The following is a 16,618-nucleotide window of genomic DNA, read 5'->3' on the forward strand; positions in this document are numbered from 1 at the left end:
TTAATATGGGTAATGAGGAATCAAGGACTGGGTCATTGGGAGGACAAGAGTGTAATAGACAACATAGCAAAAGGGGATGAAGGGGAAGATAATCAGTTCATTTTTAGACATGTCGAGTTTAAGATGTCTGTGGGGTATCCAGTTTGAGAGGTCTAATAGGCAGTTGAAAATGTGAGATCAGGAGATATTAGGGCTGGATAAGTAGATCTGGGAATCATCAACATAGAGATTATAATTGAGTTCACAGGAGCCGATGAGATCACCAAGTAAAATAGTATAGGCTACTCTGACCACCCATACTTAGTGGGCCTGACCTGAATGAAGATCCAGCAACATAAGTAAGGAGTGGTGGGATAGGGAGAAGGAGTCTAGATGACTAGAGAGAAGAGAGTATTAAGGTGAAGAGATCAAGAAAGATGAAATCTGAGAAGAATCATTAGATTTGGCAATTAAGTGTAACTTTGGAGGGAGTAGTTTCAGTTGAATGACAACATTGGAAGCCACATCTCTGTTCACAGTTAAGTACAGAGTGAAAGTAAGTAAAGGCATTGATTATAAACAGACTTCTCAGTGAGTTTAGCCACAAAAAAAAGAGGAGAGATATGGGATAGTTAAAGGGAATGGATGACTCAAATGAGGTCCTTTTGAGAATGGGAAGATGTGTGTGTTTGTAGATAGTACAGAGGCAACCTGTAGATAGGGAGAGATTAAAGGTTAATGAGAGATTAGGGATGATGTGGAGGGGGGGAAATTTACTATAGAAGAATAGAGTGGGATCACTTGTGCATGTAAAGAGGTCAGGCTGATAGGATGGAGAAGATAATGACAGAAGGCATATGGGAGATGTGAGATGAGGAAGACATCATAAGGTGGAGCTCTTGACAAATGACCTCAATTTTTTCAGTGAATTATGAGGTAAATTTCTCAGCTGGGGGTGGGGGAAGGGGAAATGTGAGAGATTTGAGGAGGGATAAAAAGGTTTGGAAAAGTCACTGTGGTGAGTGAGATAGTGAAATGATTAGGAAGGTATAAAAGGATTCCCTTGTCGCAGTGAGGGCCCAACTGAGGGTATGTAGCATAAAACTGTAGTCAACTCAAGTTAATGTGGTTTTGTGGTTTTCTCCAGTTCATTCAGCAGCATGTTAATAGGCATAAAGACAGGCAGACGATGGGAGTAATCCAAGCAAAGGCTTGGTTCAACAAGGAATCGTGATGGGGAAAAGAGGATAGCCAGGCAACTTATCTGCAACTTGGAGCATTTGAAAGTTGACTGGCACAATGAGAAGTTAGGTTCCTTACCTGAGGTCACACAGTCAGTTTATGTCAGAAGTTCAAATCAAGACTCAGGACTTCCTGACTCCAAGGCTGACTCTCTATTCTTAATGCCAAACTACATCTCTATAATTATTATGTTTGTACACAACCACCTCTGTCCGTCTGGGTATAAGTTTTGAGGAAGGTAAAGGACTATTCCCTCTGAGATGGCCTTCACTTTTGGAGTGTCGGTGTTATTAGCCAGATCCAACTATACTTTTCCTTCTCCCACTGATTAGTTCCTACTCTTTAGATATACCTTTGACCTCCATGCATCAGAATAGGGAAAGGGAAATGAAGTAAATGATCATATATCACACAAGAACCCAGCCTTGATCCATATAGCAAAATGGTGCTCTGACTTGTTTGTTTTAGCCTAAAGCAAAGGAAAAAGAAATCTAGTCCTTCCTTTGTGAACTTTAGGAAAAAATCTTTAATAATCATAATCATAAAATTTTCTATTGATTTTAATTCTGCCCTAAGCCAGGAGAAAGCTTTGTAAAAATTCAAGGCTTGAACTTTGGTCCCTTATGTATCTCTGTATACCAAAACCAAGTGTTGTCCCTATTTCTTACAACCTATGTTAGCAATTAAGGGCATACATGAACCAGAAGCCATTAAAATAGATCATATTTTTATCTATAGTGAGCCAGCCTCAAAGAGTACTATTTAAAATCATAGATAAACAACTTTAAGACAAAAAAAACCCCAGAAAAACCTAGATTATTTTCTGTATTCTCTGACAGAAAGGAAAGGGGGTGGGAAAGGGAAAGTGGCTTCATTTACTGTCAGGAATTTTGTCCATGGCAAAGTTCACCAAAGATTGTACGTTCCTCACACTATGGCCTCGATGAATGAATAGCCACCCCAGTGCTCCTCTGTTCTTTAGCTGCTCTCTTCCCATGACCAACTGCCATTGCCACAGTTGCTGCTGCTGCAGCCAGCTAGGGCTGAGTTATCCCACTCAGTTCCATACTGTCTGAGCTCTTTTGAGCATTCTTGAGTCTCTTCTAGTGTGGGAAGAAGATAATGGTGTTTCCTTCAAACTATATCTCCCAGCAATCACACAGTCAGACTTCGTCTCAAAAGCCTGCTATATTCAGATGAGTACAAATTTATTTTCTGGTTAGTACTGCTATTTGAAGCATTGCTCGAATAGAGTATTAACAATTTTATTAGCTTTTAAGTCTCAGTACACAAATATTCCATATGATGAGACATATGATGATTTTGATAATTGAGAACACAGTGCTGAATAGGAGGAAGCCTCTGACACAAGGTTTACATGGGAATATATTTGAGGAAATTAGCATTAAAGTGATCAAAATAAAAACAGTTTTAGTGCTTATCAAAGCCTTCATGTATCAGGAAAATTTACTCACGGATGTTCTATTGGTAAACGGCTAAACAAATTGTGCTATCTGGATATAATAGAATATTACTATACCATAAGAAAGGACGAAATGTACAGTTTCAAAGGAAACTGGAAAGACCTCTAGATATAGAATGAAGTGAGCAAAACTAAGAGAACAATCTATACAATGATAACATTTTAGAGAAAAACAACTTCAGAAGACTTTAGAATGCTTATCAGCACAATACCATGAGGCTGAAATAATGAAGATGAAACACACCACTCATCTCTTGACAGAGGCAATGAATTTGTAGAAATGCAGAAACTTCATAGAAGTGGAGAACTTGTACAAAATGTAGACAGAAACAAACATTTCTAGACATGGCTGATGTATGAATCTGTTTTGTCAGACTGTAGATATGTGCTGAGGAAATTATGTTTTGTTTACAATTTGTACATAGAGAAGAAGCATAGGGGAAGGACAAAATGCAATAAAAAGAAAATGCATTATAACAAAAAAAAAGAAAGAAAATTTGTGATGGGAAATGGAGTTTTTCACTGAAAATAATCGTATAAATGGGCTATTATTCTAATTTTAGATCTTCTGGGGAAAAAAGACAAGCATACTTAAATCTACATGGGCTAAGTGAAAATAGATAAATAGATAGATAGATAATAGGGCACTTATTAAGTCTTACCATGTGCCAGGTACTGCGCTATGTACTGGGTACAAGAAAACAAGATGATCTCTGCATCAAGGAGCTTATATTCTAATACAGAAAGATAAAAAGAAAAACATAAAGGAAAACTGGAAACTGGGTGGGGCAAAGAGGATATCCGTATAGGGACAGGTTTGCTGATTAGCAGATAGGTTCAGAGAGTGGGCTGGGAGTGAAGTAAACATGTCTGAGGCTTCTCAGGAAATGAGAATTTTGTCCAGGGACTCGCCAATTAACAGAGCAGGCTGTAGGGCATGGGAGCATCTTCAAATGGAATAATCAAGGTTCATAACCTCAGTATCATTCTCAACTCTCCTCTATCCCCATTCCCATGCCCAATCAGTTGTTTAGTCTTGTTAGTTCTATATCTATATCTTTTTGTTTGTTTATTCTGTTTTTGTATCTCCAGCACCTACACTATGAGCTATATATAGTAGGCATTTAATAAATGTCTGTTAGATTAAATTAGAAGGAGGGAGGCAGAGCCAAGATGGTGGAGTAGAGACAGGGACTCATCTGAGATCTCCCAAATCTCTCTCCAGCTATCTTTAAAATAATGTCTCAAAATGAAGTCTAGAGTGGCAGAACCAACAAAGAAGGGGTGAAACAATTTTCCAGTTCAAGACAGCTTAGAAATTTGGCAGGAAAGATCTATCTCATTGGGGTGAGAGTGAGCATAATATAGCAGCAGGGTGAATGAATCAGCAACACTGGCTTCCAGAGCTGTCAGCCCACAGACAGTAAGGGGGTTGGACAACTGGTCAGAAGGAGATTATAGGGGACCTTTTGCTGGCACAAGGGACAGGACCTTGTTGCACTCCTTTTACATGGTTCTGGGTCACAGTCCCAGGGAGAGGAGGAGTATTAACATACTAGAACATACAGCTGCAGGGGAGGGGGGACCCCAATTACAGGGCAAAAAAGAGTGCTTATGGTTGCTCACAGACCAGAGCACAAACCAGGACAGCAGTGACTATACCTCTCCTCAGATAATACCACCTTAGAAGAATTAAAAACTTATAGACCCTTAGGACTAACTATGAAAATAGTTGTAAGAGAGGCCTGAAGCTTGCGACACTGCCCCCTTCACCCCAAGAGCAGAGCCCAACTTAGACATAAAGTTAAAGTCAAGAAAAGGACTGGAAAAATGAACAAAAACAACAACAAAGAGAATCTGACCCTAGAAAGTTACATGGTGACAGGTAAGATCAAAACACAAACTCAGAAGAAGGCTACAAAGTCAAAACTGCTATATCAAAAGCCTCAAAGAAAAATGTGAATTGGTCTTGAGCTCAAAAAGGATTTTAAAAATCAAGTAAGAGAGATACAGGAAAAATTAGGGAAAAAAATGAAAGAGATGCGAGAAAATCATGAAAAAAAGAGTCAATAGCTTGGTCAAAGAGGCACCAAAAAAAATTGAAGAAAATAACCCCTCAAAAAACCAGAATAGGGCAAATGGCAAAAAGGGCACAAAAATCCACTGAAGAGAAGAATTTCTTAAAAGGCAGAACTGGCTAAATGGAAAAAGATGCACAAAAATTCATTGAAGAAAAGAACTCCTTGGGGGTGGGGGGAGTGGAGCCAAGATGGCAGAGTGAAAGCAGTGACTTGCTTGAGCTGTCCCCGAAACCCCTCCAAATACCTATAAAAAATGGCTGTAAACAAATTCTAAAGCAGCTGAACACACAAAAAGACAGAGGGAAACAAATTTCCAGCCCAAGACAACCTGAATGATTAATCAGAAAAGTATATCACACCAGGCTGGGAGAGGAGTGCATTAGGCGTGGATGCTCAGGCTGCAGCGAACCTGGAGCAGGCCTCAGAGGACTGAATTGTGGGCAGCTGTGGCAGTTTACAGACTTCTCAACCCACAAACACCAAAGACAACTTAGAAGGTCAGTGGGAAAAGTCTGTTTCTGCTGTGAGAGAGTAGCTAGGTCTCAGCCCCAATTCCCAACAGCGTGACCCCGGGGTGGTGGCTGCTTCCTGAACTTCCAGGCCCACAGACTGAGGGGGAATCCAGTGGCTGATCAGAGGAGGATTGCAGAGATCTCTTTCTTTGCCTGTGCTTGGATCTGGGTCACAGTTCTGAGGGGTGCTCCTGGGGCAAGGAGGAGCACTGGCATGGTGGATCTTGTAGTGGCAGTGAAGATGAAATTCTCCTCACAGTTTCAGGACAGAAAGGAGTGCATGTGATCACTCACAGACCAGAGCACAGGCCAGGAAAGGAGTAAACACCTCGCCCTTTATAAAACCACCTTGGAAGAACTGAAAATTTACAGGTCCCTAGAAGAATCTCTAAAAACAGCTGTACAAACCCCCAAAGCTTGAGACAGTACATTCTCCACATTGGATGAAGACCTCTACCTTAATAAAGAGTTTATAACTCAAGTAATTGGCTGGGATCATGAGCAAAGCTCACAAGAAGTATCAGACCATAGAATCTCTTTTGGTAACAAAGAAGATCAAAACATACAACCAGAAGACAACAAAGTCAAAGCTCCTACATCCAAAGTCTCCAAGAAAAATAGGAATCAGTCCCAGGCCTTGGAAGAGCTCAAAAAAGGATTTTGAGAAGCAAGTAAGAGAAGTAGAGGAAAAACTGGGAAGAGAAATGAAAGTGATGCAAGAAAATCATGAAAAACAAGTCAACAGCTTGCTAAAGGAGACCCAAAAAAATACTGAAGAACACCTTAAAAAATAGCCTAACCCAAATGGCAGAAGAGGTCCAAAAAGCCAATGAGGAGAAGAATGCCCTAAAAAGCAAGATTGGCCAAATGGAAAAGGAAGTCCAAAAGCTTATTGAAGAAAATACTTCCTTAAAAATTAGAATAGAGCAATTGGAAGCTAGTGACTTTATGAGAAATCAAGACACTGTAAACCAAATCCAAAAGAATGAAAAATTAGAAAAAATGTGAAATATCTCATTGGAAAAACAACAGAACTGGAAAATAGAACCAGGAGAGAGAATTTAAAAATTATTGGACTATCTAAAAGCCATGATCAAAAAAAGAGCCTTAGACATCATCTTTCAAGAAATTATCAAGGAAAACTGCCCTGATATTTTAGAACCAGAGGGCAAAATAGAAATTGAAAGAATCCACTGATCTCCTCCTGAAAGAGATCCCCAAAGGAAAACTCCTAGGAATATTGTAGCCAAATTCCAGAGTTCCCAGGTCAAGGAGAAAATATTACAAGCTGCCAGAAAAAAATTCAAGTATGTGGAAACACAATCAGGATAACACAAGATTTAGCAGCTTCTACATTAAAGGAGCAGGGCATGGAATATAATATTCCAGAGAGGCAAAGGAGATAGGATTACAACCAAGAATCACCTACCCAGCAAAACTGAGTATAATCCTTCAGGGGAAAAAATGGTCATTCAGTGAAATAGAGGACTTTCAAGCATTCTTGATGAAAAGACCAGAGCTGAATAGAAAATTTGACTTTCAAATACAGACTCAAGTGGAACATGAAGAGGTAAACAGGAAAGAGAAATCATAAGAGACTTATTAAGGTTGAACTGTTTACATTCCTGCATGGAAAGATGATATTTGTAACTCATGAGACCTTTGTCAGTATTAGGGTAGTTGGAGGAAAAAATTATATGTATGTATATAGATATAGATAGAGGGCACAGGGTGAGTTGAAGATTAAGGGGTCATATCTGGAGAATAAAATTAAGGGGAGAGAGGATTATACTGGAGAAGAGAAAGGGAGAGGTAGAATGGGGTAAATTATCTCACAAAAAAACAAAAGAAAAAGTCTTACAGTGGAGGGGAAAGGGAAGGTGAGAGGGAATGAGTGAATCTTATTCTCATAGGATTTGGCTTAAGGAGGAATAACATACACATCAATTGGGTATGGAAATCTGTCTTACCCTACAGGAAAATAGGGGAGAAGGGGACAAGAGAAGGGATGATAGAGAGGAGGGCAGATTGGGAAAGGGGTAATCAGAAGCAAATACTTCTGAGGAGGGACAGGGTCAAAAGAAGAATAGAATAAATGGGGGACGGGATAGGATTAAGGGAAATAGAGTTAGTTTTTCACAACATGACTTCTATGGAAGCGTTTTGAATAACTGCACATGTATAACCTACATTGAGTTGCTTGCCTTTTCAATGACAGTGGGTGGGGAGGGAGGAAGGGAGAAAATTTGGAACCCAAAGTTTTAAAAACACATGTTTTAAAAAAATGTTTTCGCGTGCAACTGGGAAATAAGAAATACAGGAAATGGGCTACAGAAATCTATCCTGCCCTACAGGAAAATAGAAGGGGAAGGGGATAAGAGAAGAAGGGTAGAGACAGAAGGGAGGGCAGACTAGGGGAAGGGATATTCAGAATGCATGCCATCTTGGGGTGGGAGAGGGGCGAGTTGGGGTGAAAATCTGGAACTCAAAATCTTGTGGAAGTAAATGTTGAAAACTAAAAATAAATAAATTTTTTTAAAAAAAGAACTCCTTGAAAAGTAGAATTGGTTAAATGGAAAAGGAGGTACAAAAGCTCAATGAAGAAAATAATTCCTTAAAAATTAGAATTGGGCAAGTGGAAACTAATGAATCCATACAATACCAAGAAACAATAAAACAAAATCAAAGAATGAAAAAATAAAAGAAAATGTGAAATATCTCATTGGAAAAACAACTTACCTGGAAAATAGACCCAGGGGAAACAATCTAAAATTTATTAAACTATCTGACAGTTATGATCAAAAAAAGAGCCTAAACATCATATTTCAAGAAATTATCATGGAAAACTGCCCTGTTATCATAGATCTAGAGTATAAAATAGAAATTGAAAGAATCCACTCATCACCTCCTGAAAGAGATTGCAAAATGAAAACTCACAGGAGTATTCTAGCCAAATCCTAAAGCTCCCAGGTCAAGGAGAAAATATTGCAAACAGCTAGAAAAAACAACAATTCAAATATCATGAAGTCATAGGTAAATAATGCAAGATTTAGCAGCTTTTACATTAAAGGATCAGAGGGCTTGGGATATAGTATTCTGGAGGGCAAAGGAGCTAGGATTATAACCAAACAATAATCTATCTAGCAAAATTTAGTATAATCCTTTAAGGAAAAAAATGTATATATAAGAAAATAGAGGAGTTCAAAGCAAATACAAGACTCAGGAGAAGTATAGAAAGGTAAATAGGAAAGAAGAATCATAAGGGATTTAATAGTATTAAACTGTTTATATTCCTATATGGGAAGATGATGCTTGTAACTCCTAAGAGCTTAATCATTATTTGGGCAGTTAGAAAGAGCCAGAGGGCATGGGTATAAATTGACTATGATGGGATGATATCTAAAAAATTAAATTAACAAGTGAGAAAGAGGGATGCACTGGGAGAAAGTGAAGGGAGGCATACAATGGTGTAAATCATCTTATACAAAAGAGGCATGCATGAAAGAGCTTTTACAGTAGAGAGGGATATTGGTGGGCAGCAATACTTGAAGTTAATCGCATTGGAATTGGCTCAAAGAGGGAATAACATACATACTCAGTTGGGTCTGGGAATCTATTTTACCCTACAGGGAAGTAGGATGGGAAGGAAATAACAGAAGAAGGAGGTGGGATTAATAGAAGGGAAGGTGGATTAGGGGAGGCAGTGGTTAGAAATAAAACACTTTTGAGGAGGGACAGGATGAGAGAGAAAGAGAGAAAGAGAAGGAAATAGTAATCATAAATGTGAAAAAATTGACAGCCAGTTTCTCTGAAAGAGGCTTCATTTCTCAAATATATAGAGAACTGAGTCATATTTGTAAGAATACAAGTCATTCCCCACTTGATAAATGGTCAAAGTATATGAACCAGCAATTTTCAGACAAAGAAATCAAAACTATCTACAGTCACATAAAAAAAGCTTATAAGTCACTATTGATTAGAGAAATGCAAATTAAAACAACTCTGAGGTACCAACTTGGCTAACATGACAGAAAAGGAAAACGACAAATTCTGGAGGGGGTATGGAAAAATTGGGACACTAATGCATTGTCGGTGGAGTTGTGAACTGATCGAACCTTCTGAAGAACAATTGGAACTATGCCCAAAGGCATATTATCTGATCTAGCAATACTATTAATATTTTGTATCCAAAAGAATTTTTTTTAAAAAAAGACCTATTTGTACAAAAATATTTATAACAACTCTTTTTGTATAACTTAGCTATTCTCAGAAATACGATGATCTAAGACAATTCTGAAAGTTTATGATGAAAAATGCTATTCATCTCCAGAGAAAGAACTGATGGAGTCTGAATGCATATTGAAGCACATTATTTTTTACTTTCTTTATTTTTTCATGCTTTTCGGGGGGGGAGTCTGTGTTTTCTTTCACAACATGACAACTATGGAAATATGTTTTACATGACTGCATGTGTATAATCTATATCAAACTGCTGTCTCAGGGAGTGGGTGGGAGGGAGGGGGAAAGATAATTTGAAACTCAAAATTTTAAAATGTGAATGTTAAAAATTGTTTTTTACATGTAATTGGAAAAAATAAAATATTTAAAATATAGATTAGATTAGAAGGAGAAGGATTAGCTGTTCCTGAGAGACTGGATCAGAGGATGAGAGAATTGGTAATTGTGTAGAAGAGATTTTAGACGTGGAGTAGGTGAGAAGAGGGTGGCCTCAATATTTCTCAGTTGAGGATGAGGAAGGTGATAGTTCTGCTGAGTTCTATCCTGGTCAGACTATATCTGGAGTATTGCATTCAAATTTTAGGAATGACATTAATAAGGTAGAGAATGTCCAGAGGGAGATAACAAGCTGAGAACAGTGACAGTGGAGTGGCAAAAGCCCATACAGAGAACAAAGACAGGAGATCTACCAGAAAATGAACAATGCACTACAAAAGACAGATAGTATGGAGTGACCTCTTCCCTTGCTGGTGACCCACCCAGGGCACTACTCTAAGTCTGGGTACTATACAGATTTCTGGGAAAGGGTGACCAACTGGATGAAGAAGGGGAATCTATTGATTCCGTATGGGCTCAGCATATATCCTTTCCATGCCTGTTACTAAGGAAATACAACTTGTTAAGTTTTGAAGCATTGTAAGCCTAAATATTTGTAAAAAGAATCATATAATTTTAAAGTTGCAATACCCTTTAGAGGACATATAGTTCGGCATATACATGAATAAAACTTCATGCTACAACATCGTGAGCACTGAATTTGGAGTCAGAGGACCTAGCTTCAAGTCACTTGTGAGATCTTGGCAAATCATTTAAGTTTCTTGGGCCACATACAGTAGTGAGACACACATTTAGAAAATGTGTAGCAAAAAGATACCTCCAAACTGCTAACTCTAGAGATCTTCTCCTTTTGTAGAATTCTCATTCAGTTCTTTCTGGTATAATCCTGCCGGGTTCTGAAGGTCAGTCAATGTCTTTCTAGAGGTTATAGTTTGTACTTCTCTCTTCACCATCTTTGGGATGACCTGTCCCTACCTGACAGCTTAAAGCAGCCTTCCTCACTTGAAGACATCAAGGAAAGAGAGTGAAAAAATAGACATGTTGCACCTTTTCAATGCACTCTCAGTTCTAGCCCAACAACATGAAAAAAAAGTAAGATTAAATCTCAAGTCAATCAAGGTAAAAACAATCTCATTGGTAGAATCTGCTCTTAAAAGTTTCTGAAAGTGCAGGTGCTGGGTGTAAAGGGACACATTGATCTCCAAACTCCAGTCAGCCATTCAAAAGTTTAGGACTTTTCACCATCACTTGATCACTCTTGCTCTTCTCTCTCAAACTTCACTTCAAACTCTCTCCCCTCAGTTTCTCCAGAGTCTCTCCACTTTAATCAGCTTTATGGGCTCTGAGGTCTACAGCATTTTCAGGAGCTTGGGAGCATGAGCAGAGAAGGTACATAGTATAGGTAATCCGGGGTTGATTGTTGGCAGGGGCATGAAGCATGGTAAGACCAAGGTCAACAGCGGAAGACGACAATCACTATAGTGTTTAGCCTAACTATAACCTAGCTATAGAATCAAAGCTATAAATGGAGGGAAGTGAGATCAGAGCAGAGATGACAATAAAGAAGAATGGGAAGGTGAAGACTATGTTCAGGAGTACAATTTAACCAACATTTATCAAGCACCTATTATGTGGAATGTTTGAAAAATGAGCTTATACTTGAAACCAGTCATGGTCCTTGGATGCTTGTTGAGGCAATTTATGGCCCTTTCCCACTTTCTTATTGAGGAAAATACGTTAGTTAAATTTCTCCAAGAGTAGTGGTCTAGGCAATGATTTTGCTCCATTTCTAATCTTTTTTTTTTTTGTGAGGCAGTTGGGGTTAAGTGATTTGCCCAGAGTCACACAGGCAGCTACTGAGTGTTATGTGTCTGAGGCCAGATTTGAACTCAGCTACTTCTGATTTCAGGGCCAGTGCTCTATCCACTGTACCACCCAGCTGCCCTCATTTCTAATTTTTTAAAGTTTCTTAAATAGAAAAAAAATTTTTTTAAGTTTCTTAAATAGGTTAGGTTGAAGACTATAATCACACACTATATCTTCTTTTCATCTTTCTTTTAATTCAGCATTTACTTGTCTAACCAGTAGATGATTTGACTACACCCAGAGAATGGATTGTGAAATGACTACTATGTCTATAACCTTTTTCTTCCTGTCTACTAATATAAAATCAATTTCATTTTTTATGATACTCTCCATTGCTCACTATATCTAGCACCACCAATCCCTCTTCACAAAATATTAATAATGGATGGGCATAAAGCTTCTTTGCAGTCTATAAGCTTTTGGCCTCTTTAATTTCTTGATATGTATCACATTTTTTCCAGTCCTCTGTACTTTTTGAGTAATGGACCCCTTTGCAGTCTGAGAAACCTTTGGACTCCTCAAAATTGTGTTAAAATAAAATACACAGGATTACAAGGAGACTCAATTATATTGAAATGCAGTTTCTAAAATATTTTTTTAAAAAGGGTAGCTAGGTGGCACAGTGAATAGAGGACCAGCCCTGAAATCAGGAGGACTTGAGTTCAAATGTGGCCTCCCACACTTGACACTTACTAGCTGTGTGACCCTGGCAAGTCACTTAACCCCAATTGCCTAAAAAATAATAATTGCAGTGGATAGAGCACCTGGATTCAGGAGGATCTGAGTTCCAATTCGGCTTCAGACACAAAACACTCACTAGCTGTGTGACCCTGGGCAAGTCATTTAACTCCATTGCCTAGCCAAAAAAACAAAAAGAGAGAGAGAGAGAGAAAAAACCCCCCACAGCAATTCATGGACTCCTGGTTGAGAACCTCTGATTATAGCTTCTGGTTTCTCATTTATTGTGAGAATGTCTGTATGATTTCAGCTCAGTTTCTCTAGTAGTATGTAAATTCATTGTTCGTTGGACAAGACTGAACATTGTTAAGTACCATATTAAAGTTTGCGAGTAGTGTTAAGAACTGTGGTTCTTTGCACCACTCCCACTGCCCCTTTTCCTATCACTATGGTCCCTGAGGAAAGGTTAGAGTGTCAGAGGACTCTGGGCCATTTTGCTAGGGACAAAAAATTTAAGGACAAAATCAGAGTTGGAAAGGAATGGAAAATGAGAAGGGAAGGGGAGGGTTGAAAATGGTCTTTACCAGATCCAAAACAAGTGAAAATAAAGGGGGAAATGCAGCTCCATTTGTCACCTGCAAATTGAGCAGAAATGTATCAAATTGATGCAAGTTTAGGTACATGATGCTCATCATAATGAAGTTTAAAATGTGTTTTATTTTTTTAGCATTTTTTCACATAGGATTGACTTAATCTAAAGAAAACTTTGTCTTAGGCTTTGAATGATGAAATACAGAAATATTTGTCAGGCTACCTGTCTCTCTTTAGGTGAGGAGCTTTATGGGAGAAAAGGGTTGAAGAGAGCTCTCGTTCACTCCAGCACTGTCTAGTTAGCAGTAGCAATGTCCTGAAATAAGGAAATAAAAATGTGTTCCCGAGGCCAAATTCCAAGGCTCATAATTATCACTGCAGTGCCTAGGACCTAGTGTGGTCCAAAGAACTTGGCGCCCCTCTGACTTAAAGCTCCTTTAGCAGCACCTAAATAGTAAAGTAATAAGAACAAGTAAACCTAATGGAGAGGTCTGAGATCAACTCACTGATCATATTCACATGTAAACAGTGAGGAAGCAATTCAGATTGATTGTGCAAGGGGCATACATTTAGTGTTGTACTTTTTTCTCAAAAAAAAGTGCACTACATATTCACGCCATGTGTTATTTTCATGCACATAGTCAATTAATAACTAATACATCAGAAAAGCAGAATTTCTCTTCTAAGCTCCCAGTTATCTTAATAAATAAGGCTTACCTGAAAATCAGTATCTTAGAGAAAGATATATATTTTAGGGTCATCTGAAGCAACATTATCAGCATCTACACACGAGACTATTTTGGTCAGGACCTGTTATTTCATCAACCTATCACAGATAGTCAACTTTCTGATGATAAGCCCCTTCTTACTTACCTCAGCTAGTTCTTGGACAGCAAAGTCTGTCATCAGGCTTGTACCTGAAGATTGGTAGACCTTGAACTCTACTGGTCTAGATTTTTAGACCCCAGATACTCCATGATAAGGAATTGGAGTAGGCCTTTAAAGACAGAAAATACCACCCATAAACCTTAAACACGGCCACACTGGATTTTGGAAACAGTGTGCTACAAACCTAAATCTCAGTACACATAATTTCTTATTAGTCTCTGTTCCTAGAGAATGGATTTGAATACTCTGTCACCACACTTGGCAAATAAGGAAGGGATCAAATGATGAGTGCATACTTCTATTTGTTTATTCTCCAAAAAAAGACTGCAATGGAGATTAATACAACTTTCATATTTTAAATAGTACTTTTGTCTAATTTTTTAAAAAAGGTTATAAAATGTAACCTCAATTATGGTTTAGTTCCTGTATCTACTTACTTGGATAAAATTCTTGATCATCTCAACAAGTGGTTAAATCATGTTGAAAATTACTAAATTGAATGGCAAGGACATAAAAGTCTTCAAAAATATTACCGTTAGGAGCCAATTTTCTAACTCTAACTAGAGTTTTCTCATGAAATTTTTTGCAAGACTTATCCAGAATTAACCCTAAACAGTTTGATTCTCTCCTTACATCTTTCTGCTTTATAAAACAAAACAAAATGGAGGCAGTTAATGTTCTGTCATCTAAGTAAAAAAACCTCTGATCTTGCTTGTTCTTGGACAAGACTTACAAGAGCAAACTGAGAAATGAGCTAGCTGCTACAAGGAGCTTCTCTCTTTGAGTCAGCTTAACTGCCTGAATCATGTTTACAGTCTCCTCACAATAATAATAATAATTCCATAACTGGATTTCAAAATTAAAATCAGACAATTAAGGTTGAGCCTACATCTCTAACAAAGCAACATTTCTGATCATAATTTTCAGCTAAACCTACAATGAAGGAGGTCCATTTTCATAGTGGTCCATCTTCATAGAACTTTGCTCATGAAACTCCAGTGGAGAATAGTAGCTCAGTTTGTTTTCACCAAAAATTATGGTACAAAACAGGGCTTCTTAGACTTTGTCCACTCATGACCCCTTCAGTTCTTCTTAAACTGTGGGTTCTGACTGCATATGGGGTTGAGACCCACAGTTTAAGAAGCGCTGGAAAGCATCATCAGAACCATTTTGCTTGATGTACATGTAGATGCAGCCAATGACTACAAAACTGAGTATAGCATTTCTTAACGGTTAATAACTCATTGCCACTCATTATCAAGTATAATGAAATACCTTTATAATGAGAGACTAACATCCATTTTTAGCCTAAATTATATCAGCCCTTTTTTTGGATTTGTTGTGAACAAAGGGAGATGGAGGTACCATATTTAATTGGTCAAAATATGCACCATAAGGCTTTTCTGCTATTATATATATGCATAATGACAGAAATGGTGGTTAGGTAGGTGAACTTCCATGACCTTTTAATTTACCTCATTAATTTACCTTTTGTTCTGTCTCTAATTCATTTGCATGTTAAGCCTGAAAGGATCATGGTAGTAGTTAAGAAGTATCTAACTCAAAGTTAGATAATAGTCTTTTAACAGAACACTTTGGTCTCCCCAGAAAAATCAGGGTTAGGAAAGATCTAATCTCAGGCTGGGTGATTCTCCCTGGCTTTTGCTAGTTTGGTGTGGTGGCTATGACTAAAAAGCTGTCAGGTTGTCCTTATCAGGGAGATAGTCTAGTTGCAATGACTTAATTGACTAAAGTTGAGATTTTTGGGTGGCCCTGAAGAGATGAGCCCAGAGCATTGTAGCAGGGACCAATTTTCTGCAGAGTTTATGTATCTAGTAGTTAGCAGAGCAACATTCAGCAGAGACTATGAGAGCATCAGAGCAATGCACCAGCCAACAGTACCTGAAAAACAAACACCATGAGCCTAGTAGAAACAAGGTGACAAGCAAAGATTCCAAACTCCGAGAGAAGCAGGTCCAGTGACAGGAGTGTGATGACATCACCACAAGACATAGGTGGCTATAATGGTCCCATAGCATCAAAGATATGAATTACCTCTCTACATGTATTTCTTCCTTCTACCCCAATCCCTTGTGGATAGTCCTTGTGTGTACTTTCCCCTCTGATTTGCATATTTGTGGGAGCATGCTCCTAGATTTGCAGGGAGAGGATGCCATCTTTTTGCCACACTATTTCATTAAATGACTTTACTTTAAAATAATTGCATGTTCTGCCTGACTAGAGAAAAAAGTACACACTAATTGGGGGCTTGTGAGCTATCATTTTGAGTGGCTTTGGATCCACTGACTACCTTGTACCTGTAGCTATTCTTGGAGCCCCATATTTGAGAGTAGGTTGCCTAAGGCACTACATTTGGGGTTTGCCACAAGGAGTGATGTAGTGAATAGAGCAATAGACTGAGTCAGGAAAACCTGGGTTTGAATCCTACTTCAGACACTAGCTGTGCAACAATGGAGTGGTAGATTGGGTCTGACTCATATCAGTCCCCTGGTGGTTTAGGTCTGATACTGGAATGAAATAAGATACCCACAGGTCATTCAATGGTTAACAAAGAGAGGTTTAATTAACTATAGTATAGAAAGGAAAGTGATTGAATATATATTATTCATCTTGGATAGATATGGTTCCCCTCACCTCCACATAGAAATAGATCTGGTCAGCTGGGCCACACATGAACCTGAGGATAAGAGGTTAAATAACTT

This window comes from Phascolarctos cinereus, unplaced genomic scaffold (assembly GCF_003287225.1).
Source record: "Phascolarctos cinereus isolate Bilbo 61053 unplaced genomic scaffold, phaCin_HiC Scaffold_3;HRSCAF=262, whole genome shotgun sequence".
Taxonomy (NCBI): domain Eukaryota; kingdom Metazoa; phylum Chordata; class Mammalia; order Diprotodontia; family Phascolarctidae; genus Phascolarctos; species Phascolarctos cinereus.